Here is a 12,626-nt window from a genome sequence, read left to right as displayed (position 1 = left end):
TTTATACCTCTAGAAGATAGATCTAGGTGCACAAATCTTGGATCCAAAAGCTCCAAGTCAAGCAATGAGTCTTCAAGAAGTTCCTTCTTCTTCTTCAAGCACCAAAACACACATAAATCCCTTTGAAGCTCAAGAATCACTCAAATGGAGGCTAGGGTTTCGTTCTTAGGGTTAGGGAGGATAGAGGCTGAATAATGAAAGTGGTTTGGGTCCATAATGATGCTTATAAAGGGACCAAACCCTAAAGATGAGTTCCCTTAGGGAACGCCCTGCGTTCCCAACATGGTCCGCATCCAATTTCCTTCTTGAACGCCATACGTACCCGTTTTGGCCCAAAACCCCCTTAAACTTCAAATGGTCATAACTTTTGCATCCCTTATCCGTTTTCGACGTTCTTTATATCCACGAAAAGGTAACGATAAGTCCTACACATCTATCAACTTTATTTAGCCTGAAAACCAACCAAAATAAAATCCAATATTCATAAAAGGCCTGAACCAACGCCTTTATCGATAACCTTGGGCTCTAAAACACAAACCAAATACTCGGATCATCCAAACTACATCATCCACCTCCAAATGAGCCCAAACTCGATTCTTCAAGGGTTCTAAGTCAGCTAATACCCATTCCTTGCTCACCACCCTGCAATGGGAATGATTTGAAACATGACGTTACACACACACACACACATACATATATATATATATATATATATATATATATATATATATATATATATATATATATATATATATATATATATATATAGTACAAAATTGGGCTTTGACCGCACAAAAAACCTGTCACTATAAACATTTTATAACGGATTTTTTTTCATTTAATTGTGGATAGTATAACCAATAAAAATCGTTACTGTAGGTAAAAACCGTCACCAAAGGATACCAATTTTTGTAATTTTTTCAACCATTTTTTAAGAACTATCACCATAAACTACATTCCCTTACAAGTTGTTTTATTTTCATGACTATTGCTGACTTTTTGTGACACGTAATATATTAAAACATGACCATAAACTAGTATTAGTCACATGTTTTTTCATTTGTCATGGCTATTGTTGACTTTTTGTGACACATATTATATTTAACCATGACCATAAACTACTTTTAGTTACATGTTTTGTTCGTTTCTCATGTGTATTATAGACTTTTAGTGACACGTCTTTTATTAAATTGTGACCATAAACTACTATTAATCACATGTTCTTTCGTTTTTCAAGACTATTATTGCCTTTTTGTGACATATAATAGATTAAATGGTGACTATTTTTGACATTTAATCACACTTTTTTTGTTTGTCATCACTATTGTTGAACAAGTTAAAATCAATTATATGCCAAATATTGATCAATTGACATCATGTAGATTATTTTGATAAAATTAAATTAATACACATATTATACAAAATGTCTGATACATTAAAAATGTCTACTACAATTACATACAAAATATAATAAAGGTTTAACAACTTGGCTTAAGACAAAAAAACAAAGAGCCATTTGTTGTATTACTGAGTGGTTGTTAAATTATTTCATAAAACCTGCCAATTGCTATTCAAGTTGTGTTAGTATTCATTGTATTTCTATTGCATCTCTCCATGCCTTTGAACATGTTCTTGTAATTCCTGCACCTACAAAATAGTAAGGCCAACATATATAATTAGCACATTTACTTTATTTTTACCAATAATAACAATGTACTCACATTTCTCTACCAATAGAAAATGATATCTACTAGTTCGAAATACTAGAGTGATAGCAGTTGAACCAAAGAACAACGCCACAAATAATACAAGTATACAACTAACTATATAAATAAGGATCACTTGTCAATCACAAAGCTCACTAACCTTCACCATCCTTCCAAGGGGATTCTCTCATGATCAAGAAAGATTGATTTAGTTTTCATTTTCGTTATATCAAAAGACACATGATTTATGATAAATATGTATCTAAATTCTAAATAAAGATGACCTTGTTACATCGTGCATCAAATCATGAACTTGTTCAACAGGTTCATATTGTAATATGGGTTGAATCCAAAAACGTGTCAATGCATAAAATATACTCCCTCCATCCCAAAATTATAGTGCATCTTTCCTTTTTGGTTTGTCCCAAAATAATAGTCCACTTTTAGAAATAAATAACATTTTTACCAAAATACCCCCTCATTATTACTTAACCAACTAAGCATTTAATGGAACATTAAATGCAAAGTAAAGACAAAACTGTCATTTTATTAAATAAAGTTAGTGGTAATTAATGTTTTTCTTAATATGTGTGTTTTTTGTCTGTGGACAATAATATTGGGACGGAGGGAGTATTAAAAAATAAGTGAAATTTATAATTAGATATAATGATATCTCCGATGACCTTCCACAACCTTGGCCATGTTCTCATCAAAGTAGGGACAAAAAGATAATTTTCCAAGGAAAGTCCAGTACTGCCATTTGAAATCAGATATCAAATTTCAGAAAAATTCTACTTTCAGAAAATACTAGAGCAATTTGAGATTTTCACTTCATTATATTTTAAATCAGAAACGAAATTGCAATTTCGTATTTTCACTTAATAAGATTTTTAGAAATCAGTTACCATAAGCAAGAAATAACATATTTCAGTTATCATATTTTCAGATATCAAATATCAGATTTCAGAACAATTTCAAAAATTAATATCAGGAATTTCAAATTTTCACTTAATCAGATTTTAAATAAGGAATGAAAACCATTGTAATTCCAGAGAACTAACGTCAAAAATATCATAAATTCAGGCCACCTATGATATCAAAACTTGATATTAGAAATTTAGAAAACTTATATGAGTTCTCGCAACAAAAATGAAAAACTTTACCAGTTCAGTGCTTCACAATCAGAAATCAAAAAACATTTAGAATTTCAGAGATTAGGAAAAATAATATCAGAAATCACTCAGTCGGAGAATTTACCTTAGTACTCTAACAATTGTATTCGGTTCTAGAATCATAAAGAAATGCTTCACAATCTGATTTCCAAAAATCTGATAACAAATATATTGGAGAATGACAACTTAGAACTTAAATAAAAATTAGGTTATCACTTATCATGGATTACTAGACAAGGTTCAACGCCTTATCATATTTATGCTTTTGGTTAAACCTGCAACAAGTTAAGAAGAATAAATCAATTCATAGGTGAATTGAGGATAGTTCCTACCCTAAAAACAAAATCACGAAAAGATTTTAAGCAAAAGAGAATCAAGAACAAGTAAGGTGAGATTTAAGGGGGTTAAATTCATGATAAACAAAGAGGAATCGAAATAAACAAAGATAAAGTCGGAGTAGCCTACCTGGTGGTGACGAAATGGGTGGATGGTTGTGCGTGTGTGGTGACAGCAGGTTGCAATCGTGATGATGCTAAAGAGAAACGAAAATAAGGCTAGGCTTTTGAAGAGGAGCGATTTCAGTTCTCTATATATTGCAATCCTTGTCGATTTAGCCGAGAATGAGTGAATTAGAGAAATGTTGGGGTTCGATTAAAGAAGAAGGGGAACAAGCACGAGAAAATTGAGCTGGCGTCGACCGGTGATGGTGGAGACGGTGGGTTGAAGGTCGGTGTTTGATGGTTACCGGATTCGGAGAAATAGAGAGAGTGATAGAGATAAATAGAGAGAGAGAGAGAGAGAGAGAGAGAGAGAGAGAGAGAGAGAGAAAGAGGTGTTTAATTTGATTGAAACAAACAAACGTATGAGTTACCTTTTCAATGGCAATCGGTCGATATGTGAAGTGATCGTTTCTTCATCTTTGGTTTGGTTGGTGGCGATGTAGCAGAAATCTTGTTGTTTGTCGTGAGAATAAGGGAAGCCATACATAGAGAACAATAGAGAAAAGAGGTCGATTAACGGGGGCGCATCGACTCAAGGTGGGAAATGTTAGAGAGAAAGAGTGGATTAGGTTTAATTTAGAAAGATTTGATTTTTGGTAAACAGGGAAAAAGTGTTAGAAATTTTAGTAGAGAACGAAAATTGAAATTTTTTAAAAGGCGAAAAAGTTGAACTCCCTCCAAATTTTGTTTTCATTTTTAAACATTCAACTGTCACCATAAAACATTTATAGTCATGTGTTTTATTTATCTTTTATTGTTATGATTTTGTGCTTTTAGATACACATAGAAATTAAAACGGACTATAACATACTTTTTGTGACATGTTTTGTTTTTTGTAAATGTCATAATAAAATACTTATAGTCACATGTTATTATTCATTTATATTCAAAATCATTAATTTTATACATACATATGAAATTCAAATGTTATCATAAAACACTTATAGTGACATATTTTATATAAATGTCATAATAAAATACTTACAGTTGCAATGATCTACCGTGACTATTGGCTAGTATTTGTCACATTTTTTATGTAAAAAGCGACAAAATATGTGAATGTAGTTTGCAATGGTGATGGTTTTTACTAGTGTTGGTGACATTGTGTGGTGACTTTTAGGTAACATGCGACTAAAACATTACTAAAAATTGATTAATGACCTTTAGTGACGCAAATAACCAAAACTATGACCACCCTTTTTTTTAAAAACTATTGCCATAAGTCCTTTTTGTACTAGTGTGTGTGTATATATATATGTGTGTGTGTATATATATATATATATATATATATATATATATATATATATATATATAATGCCAAAGAGTTGGACAATCAAAACAAAGACATCAGAAAAACAAAATCTACCATCTTTCTTATGATTAGAACCAGACTATTTCCCACATATGACAAGCATATAAGAGTCCAAACAATCATTTTTAGAAATATATATGAGTCAACTCCGAAAAGATAGTTTAAAAAGAGGCCGGTTTGTTACATATTGAAAAAAATATGTTAAACAACTTCTTGAATGCCTATTGCAAAGTTATTGATCAGAAAAAGATAAAACAATCCCTAGGACTTAACATCCCGTCTACTATATATAGAAAAACTATAGAAAAACTAAAAAAAATACCAAACATCATGATAAAACTGATCGCAACATTTTGACTTTTGGCCTTGTTTGGTTTAAGCAATGCCAATATTCAGGCAAACAAGCTTTATGAGTTGCTGAAAACAAAAAGATCAAGACGGTTTATCTGAGGCATGACAAGATTATGACATTGCCAGTCCAACCAGCCGGCGTTGACTTTAATTAGTACTTTAGATATGTTACTGTCAATCCAAACATTGGCAAGGCTCTTTTCTATTATTTTGTTGAGTCTCTTACCGATTATTTGACTAAACAATTGGTTTTGTGGCTAATTGGGGGTACTTTTTCAATTTAGTGTTTATTTTTTGAATCACTATCAAGTGGCATTTACAACTTAACAAGCTATAAAGGAAAACAGAGTTGTTTCTAGCAAGCCAAACTAGAAATAACTGCAGGTCTTGGCGCAAGAACCGACATTTGTCAAAAATTGATTCACTTTATTTTTGTAAAATAATTTTAATATTTGTCCATTAACAACAGGACAAGGATGTTCTTCAATGATTGGAGCCATGTCAGAACTAGGACCATCCAGACTCACTCGTAGTTAAACTTGGTAATCAATATTGTATTACATACATGAACAGGTTACAAGATAAATATATATACTATACAATGTTATAATTTGATACATCCTAATATAATATAAAGCCCAGTCTAATATCCCCTCGCAAGCTAAGGTCGGGGAGCAGCCAATAGCTTGTGTCTCAAGTTTAGAAATTTTTTAGAAGACAATGGCTTTGTAAAGATATCCACAATCTGGTCATTTGTGGAAATAAACCGAACTGAAAGACTCCCTTGAGCAACTTTCTCACGAACAAAATGAAAATCCACTTCAACATGCTTTGTTCGTGCATGGAACACCGGATTTATTGAAAGATATGTTGCTCCTAGATTATCACACTATAATGTAGGGACTTTCTTCATGAAGATACGTTGGTCCTTGATTAGCACATCATAATGTTGGAACTTTCATCATTGGTATGCGAAGTTTTTGTAAAAAGAGTTTGTAACCATGTGAGTTGGGCAACCGTGTCGGCCAATGCTTTGTATTCAGACTTTGTTGAGGACCGAGGGATAGTCTTCTGCTTTCGTGTAGACCACTATATGAGATTCGATACGACGCATATGGAATATCCCCTCATTCATCGATGGTTATTTAGGCAACCTGACTAGTCAACATCAGAGAAATCTCTGAGAGTATTGAAGGTCGAGTCAGTGTAAGCATGAAGAGTAGTCTCACAGTTGTGTTTTATTAAGAGACCAATTGTCGATGTTCTTTTCAGAAAATGCAATATTCGCTTAACAGTGGACCAATGATTACACGTAGGTAAATTCATGAATTTATTAGAGATACTGAGCCCACTGGGTTAACATAACCCATTTAGGTTTAAATCATATCCAATTATACACCCAAATATGCTGTCAAATATGTTGTCAAAATACTTATAATAGTTCCTTAAATTACTCCTCTAAGTGTGTTCCTTCCAACTTGTACTTTGCCAATATAAGGCACGTTAATGTGTAAATAATATTGTGTGATTCTACAACAATTCTCTCTACTCTATATGGTATCAAAGCATCGAACGACTCCTCTAAGCTTTTCCGATTCATCCTCTTTTCTTCTTTGATCGCCATGTCAATCATTGTTGAAGTTACAGTCTACACTCACTTCCCCATCAAACTTACTACAAACAACTTCCTTGTTTGGAGAAAACAGGTCCTCGTTACCCTAATTGGTTTAGGTCTAGACAGATATGTCGATGGTTCCACTAAAGCCCGACCAAAACAAATGCCCTCAGATGTGACAAAAGCCAATCCAACGTATCTTCTTTGGTACCGCCAAGACCAGATTCTCCTAGGAGCTCTTCTTGGAAGCTGCTCTGACACTATTCAACCAATCGATTCTTCATCAGAGACCTCTCGTCAAGCCTTCAAATGCTTGACCGAAAGCTAAGCAAGTATTTACAGGTCCCGCATCCTCTCCCTAAAATCAAGACTTGCTAATAACCCCAAAGGTACCAAACCTGTTGCTAAATTTCTCCGTGACACGAAGACAATTGCAAATGAACACACACTTGCACAAAGCCATGTAGATGAGGAAGATTTGGTTGTTCACATATTAGGACAACTAGGTGAAGAATACACTCAGGTCTTTCAAAGAGGTACAAGAACAACATGATTCCAAGGACAGAGTAGTGGAAACCTCAATACACAGCATGGTAATTAAATAAATAATTACTATCAATATTGCCATATCCCTAGTCACGATACTAAGGATTATAGGAAGCTAGCATGTTTTCTTAAGGACAACAACATCACACTCTCCATCTACTCACCAGCAAACGTCAATATTAACACCTTTGCGGCTCAACCAACACCAACACCACCATGGATGTTTTATAGTGATGCATCTCATCATGTGGCATCTAACCGTGCTTCATTTCACACCCTATCAGAATATGGAGGGCTAGATGAAATTTTATTAGGAAATGATAAAAGTCTTCCTATCTCTCACATTGGTCACACTACTCTTCCTACGCACTCTCGTCCATTAAACCTGCAAAAAATTTTATTTGTCCTCAATTGCACAATAATGTTATTTTTGTTGCTAAAATCTACAAATCTATCAGGGTTTCTGTGCAATTTTTCCCTCTTCTTTTCTGGTTATGGGCTTGCACACGGGGGCACCTCTCATGCAGAGAGTGAACATCAATGACATCTATTATGCGGCGATTCATTCACTCAATAGCCTTCCTCGTACAAACTCCACCACTAATTCAAAAGGTCCCTCATATCCCGACATCCCAAACTTGGTCATCCTTCAACAAAAGTCCTCAAATTGATTTTTAGGAATTTAGGACTTAATTACAATAAAATGGTTGATGTTTCTTTTCACTTTGATGCTTGTTCTATTAATAAAATCCATAAATTTTATTTTGGTACAAGTTCATTTAAACTTTCTAAACCCTTACATCTTTTATATTCGTATGTTTGGGGCCATTTCAAACATAAAATGATGGATACATCTACTATGTTACCTTCATTGACTTCTATTTCAAATATAAATGGTTATATCCCATCAAGCCGAAATCTTATGTCTCTACCTTATTTCCATAATTCAAAACCTTTGGTGAAAAATAGTAGAACACTCCTATTCTTTCCTTATTCACAGACGATGGTGGAAAATTTATTGGCCTCACTCCCTACCACCAAACACATGGCATTTCTTATTTTACAACTCCTCCTCACACTCCAGAACACAATGGAGTAGCCGAGAGATGAGACAGACACATTGTGGAGACGAGTATGTTACTCCTTCACCATGCTAAATTGTTCATCATCTATTTCATGTTTCATGTTTCATGTTTCATCATCTATATCCTCTTTTATCTACCCATATTTATCCAATATATTTATAGGTATAAAAAATACATATATACAGTTTAAATCAAGTAAAACATGTATAAATTGTTCATCTAGCATGGATACCAGAAACAAAAATATTTGGCACATATAGCATGTAATTATCTTAAATACTTTGATTCGCTTCTAACAACTGTCTTTTCCTTCAACGTAGCCTAGTATCATTATCACAAAATCTTAGTCTAATATTTCTTGCGACTATTTATTAGTCTAGATTCATCATTACTTCAAATTCTACTGGTCTATAGTTGATAACGGACAACCAAGTAAGATCACATCGGAGGTACGGACCGTTTTGCATACATAGTATACTATTTGGAAAGCCCACTTTCAACACCTCACTAAATCTACCCTTGTCATCATCCCCATAAGTAGATAATCAGTATAACAACTTGGAATGACTGATAAATCTTGTTTTTAGGTTCATAATAATAATAATGAATTAAAACATAACTTACACTTACATCGTAATAGGTGTAGCTCAACTTATAGGGTTTCTAGCGAGAACATAGAACTCCGTGTTTAGAACTTCGTCTTTGAATCTTTATTCTAAAAAGATTCTTGTAGCGCTTCAATGCTCATCTTACTCTACTAACACTACAAAAAGAGAAGTTGAATCACGAGGGACCGAAATTCTCGAGGATAGGAAGAGAAAGACTCTTGAATCAACGGAATGGTGCAAGAAATATGAGAGCCTAGAGCCTCATATTTATAGTAATTGAATTTTCAAAAACCACCCTTTATAGTTACTTAAACGACGCTACAGTTATTTAAACGACCAAACGCCTCTTTACAATACTATTTTAAGTAGATTTAATGAAATTTGTACTAAACTAATGTCGAAAGTATTCAATATCAGTCTTATAACGAGCGCGTCGTCGATACCTTCTAACGATATATCAATACGTATATATATGTATACATATATATGATTTATACTTTATTTTAATACGTAAATATGATATTATAATTTATAACTTCTTCATATGAACTCCGTTTTGTTAAAGCCTGTTAAAAATTCATAACTTTGTCATCCGACGTCCGTTTTTACTCTCTTTTTATCATTGAACACCTATTAACAAGATCTTCAATTCTCGTTTAGATTGTTTCAGCTAAAAATCGACCGATCGACAATTTTAATTATGAGTTGTAAACTGCTATGCTGAATCTTAGAAAAATCATAACTTCCTCTAATGAAGTTAGATTTAAATGTTCTTTATATGCACACTCTCGGGTTGACGAGTACTACGACTTTCATTTAGATCACTAAGGCTAAAAAGTATTTTATCAAAAATTTACTTTTTACATTATGTAGAATCGAGCCGTTTTAATCGCGAAACATCAACGGGTCATAACTTCTTAGTTCTAAGTCAGTTTTTGTGTTTCTTTATATCTCCGGAATCCTTTTTACATATACTATAATTTTTGTTAATATTATTTGTCCTAAATAATCTTCTATCAAAATGTCATTTTTAACGCTTATTATCTCTCAATTGACTAGCCTGAATCTACGGGTGTTACAATTATCTCCCATTTTGATGATTACGTCCTAAAATTATTATCACACCCCCAAACCGGAACGGCGGAAATGTTCGGGGGCGGAGGACGTCATGTTTAGTATCACAAGACATGTATCATAGAAATCAAAGTAACAAACAACCATTGTATTAATATTAAAGTGTTTACAAGTAATGATTCAGAAAAGATTGAATCCAAAAGTAAATACTAAACAAAACATGAAGCTACTATGCTCCATCTTCGAAATCCCAGCACGTGTACTTGTCTACTAGTTACCTGAGAATACAAGTTATTTTGAAAGAGTAGATCAACATTTAAGCTGGTGAGTTCATAAGTTTTTAAGTGATGTATTAGTAAGTTGAAAGCTCTTTTAGAAAAGTTTGCCTGTTCCTCCAGAAGATCCTATACCTTCTGATATGATGAAAGATAAGTATAACTGACTCTACAATTATTTCTATGAGTACTAAGTGAATATAAGTTAGATAGAATACAGATCAAACAAACAATCGATTGTGTGAATCTGCCCTAAACCCACAACCAAACAAGGAACAGGGAATGAGGCGGAAGTCACACATCCCATTGTTTGTTGGATCTTTACTGTATATAACCCTGGTGCATTCATTTGGTATTCACGGAGTTAATTGTAATAGTTCCTTTATGTTTGATGAAAACATTCTTTAAGAAAAACACTTATTTTCTTTAGTAAAAATGGTAACCACAATAGTTCCTTCTATAATCACTTAGTTTATACTAGCTATATATAATCTAATATCAAACAGATAGTTAATTGTGTGAATCTGCCCTAAGCCCACAACCAAACAAGGAACATGAAGTAAGGCGGAAAGCACACACCTAACTATCTGTCGAATATTACATATATATAACCCTAATGTGTAAACTTCGATATTATAGAATTAACCACTTAAGGTCCTTTAAGTTGTACTGGTTTAATAAAATAGATTAAACCTTTCACTGATAAGTTTCTAGTTTAGTTTACTCAATGTTCTAGCTGAAAGTATGTTTTTGTAATACAAAAAAGTGTATTTAATTTGTATACTGCGACCTGATCTATACCTGGTACTCCTTATGATTTCTTGGTGTATACGAATATATATATATATATATATATATATATATATATATATATATATATATATATATATATATATATATATATATATATATATATATATATATATATATAGTTAAAATTGAATAGATAGTAAACTGGGTGCATCTGCTCTAAGCCCACAACCAAACAAGGAACAGGAAATGAAGCGGAAAACACACATCCTACTATTTGCTGGACTCAATTAATATATATCACAGATGTATCTACCGAGGAATCATAAAGTTAGCATTATAGGTTACCTTATAACTGAATGTTCATGTTACGAGTTTTACATATGTTTAATGTGTTTCCTATATCATACTTCGTGTTTGCTAACCCTGGTACGTTGTATTTGTACCATTGTTATTGAAACCCGGTATGACGTTCTGCCTCGTGTTTGCTAACCCATGTATGTGGTATTCGTACCATTGTTAGTACAAACCCGAAATGATGTGTTATTACCTCATGTTTGTTAACCTGATTTTTACATATGTGTATGTGTTTCCTGTATCATACTTCGTGTTTGCTAACCCTGGTACGTGGTATTCGTACCTTTGTTATTGAAACCCGGTATCACGTTCTGCCTCGTGTTTGCCAACCCATGTACGTGGTATTCGTACCATTGTTAGTGCAAACCCGAAATGATGTGTTGTTACCTCGTGTTTGTTAACCTGATTTTTACATATTTTTATGTGTTTCCTGTATCATACTTCATGTTTGCTAACCCTGGTATGTGGTATTCGTACGTTTTTTATTGAAACCCGGTATGACGTTCTGCCTCGTGTTTGCCAACCCATGTACGTGGTATTCGTACCATTGTTAGTGTAAACCCGGAATGATGTGTTATTATCTTAACTTGTTATAAACAATGAGTTAAAGATACAATAACTTCCTAGGATACTAGGAATATATAGAATAAGTGTGTAATTCATGATTTGTTCTTCTATTATAGTTACAGTATGTTCCTCCATGAAATAGTTATAGTATGCTCCTCCTTGTACTAATTATAGTATGCTCCTCCCTGTACTAGTTATAGTATGCTCCTCCATGTACTAGTTATAGTATGAACTGAATCTCTAAACTATACCTATTATAGATTACTTGAACTGTTACTGACTTGAAGAAAAGACTCATTTAACTACTGATTTATGATTGTATTTAAAAATGGAGTTTTATAATCCATAAGGTAACATAAATTTAAAAGAGTTTTTGAAATGGTTTTGATCACTTATAAACACATAAGCAATCGTTTGAAATGATGTTTATCACAAAACATTTACATAATTATCATTGTGTTCAACTTGTATTCCCCCCCTTAAAAGCATTTAAAACAGTTCAAAAGATTGATTATAGGGGTATGAACTCACCTTATGTGGGTGATTCAAACGAATATGCGCGTAAGAATGAGAAGTTCCACGAATGAAATTCTGAGACACAAACGAGTCCTAAATGACATATATGGCATATATTGGCATGAATTTAATGTTTAAAAGCAACTAACATGCAAGGAAACACTCTTGTGGACTACAAAACACTTGGACTAA

This window comes from Lactuca virosa, chromosome 9, assembly GCF_052849685.1.
Source record: "Lactuca virosa cultivar CGN04683 chromosome 9, Lactuca_virosa_CGN04683_v6, whole genome shotgun sequence".
Lineage (NCBI taxonomy): Eukaryota > Viridiplantae > Streptophyta > Magnoliopsida > Asterales > Asteraceae > Lactuca > Lactuca virosa.
Note: the sequence above shows the minus strand (reverse complement) of the source record.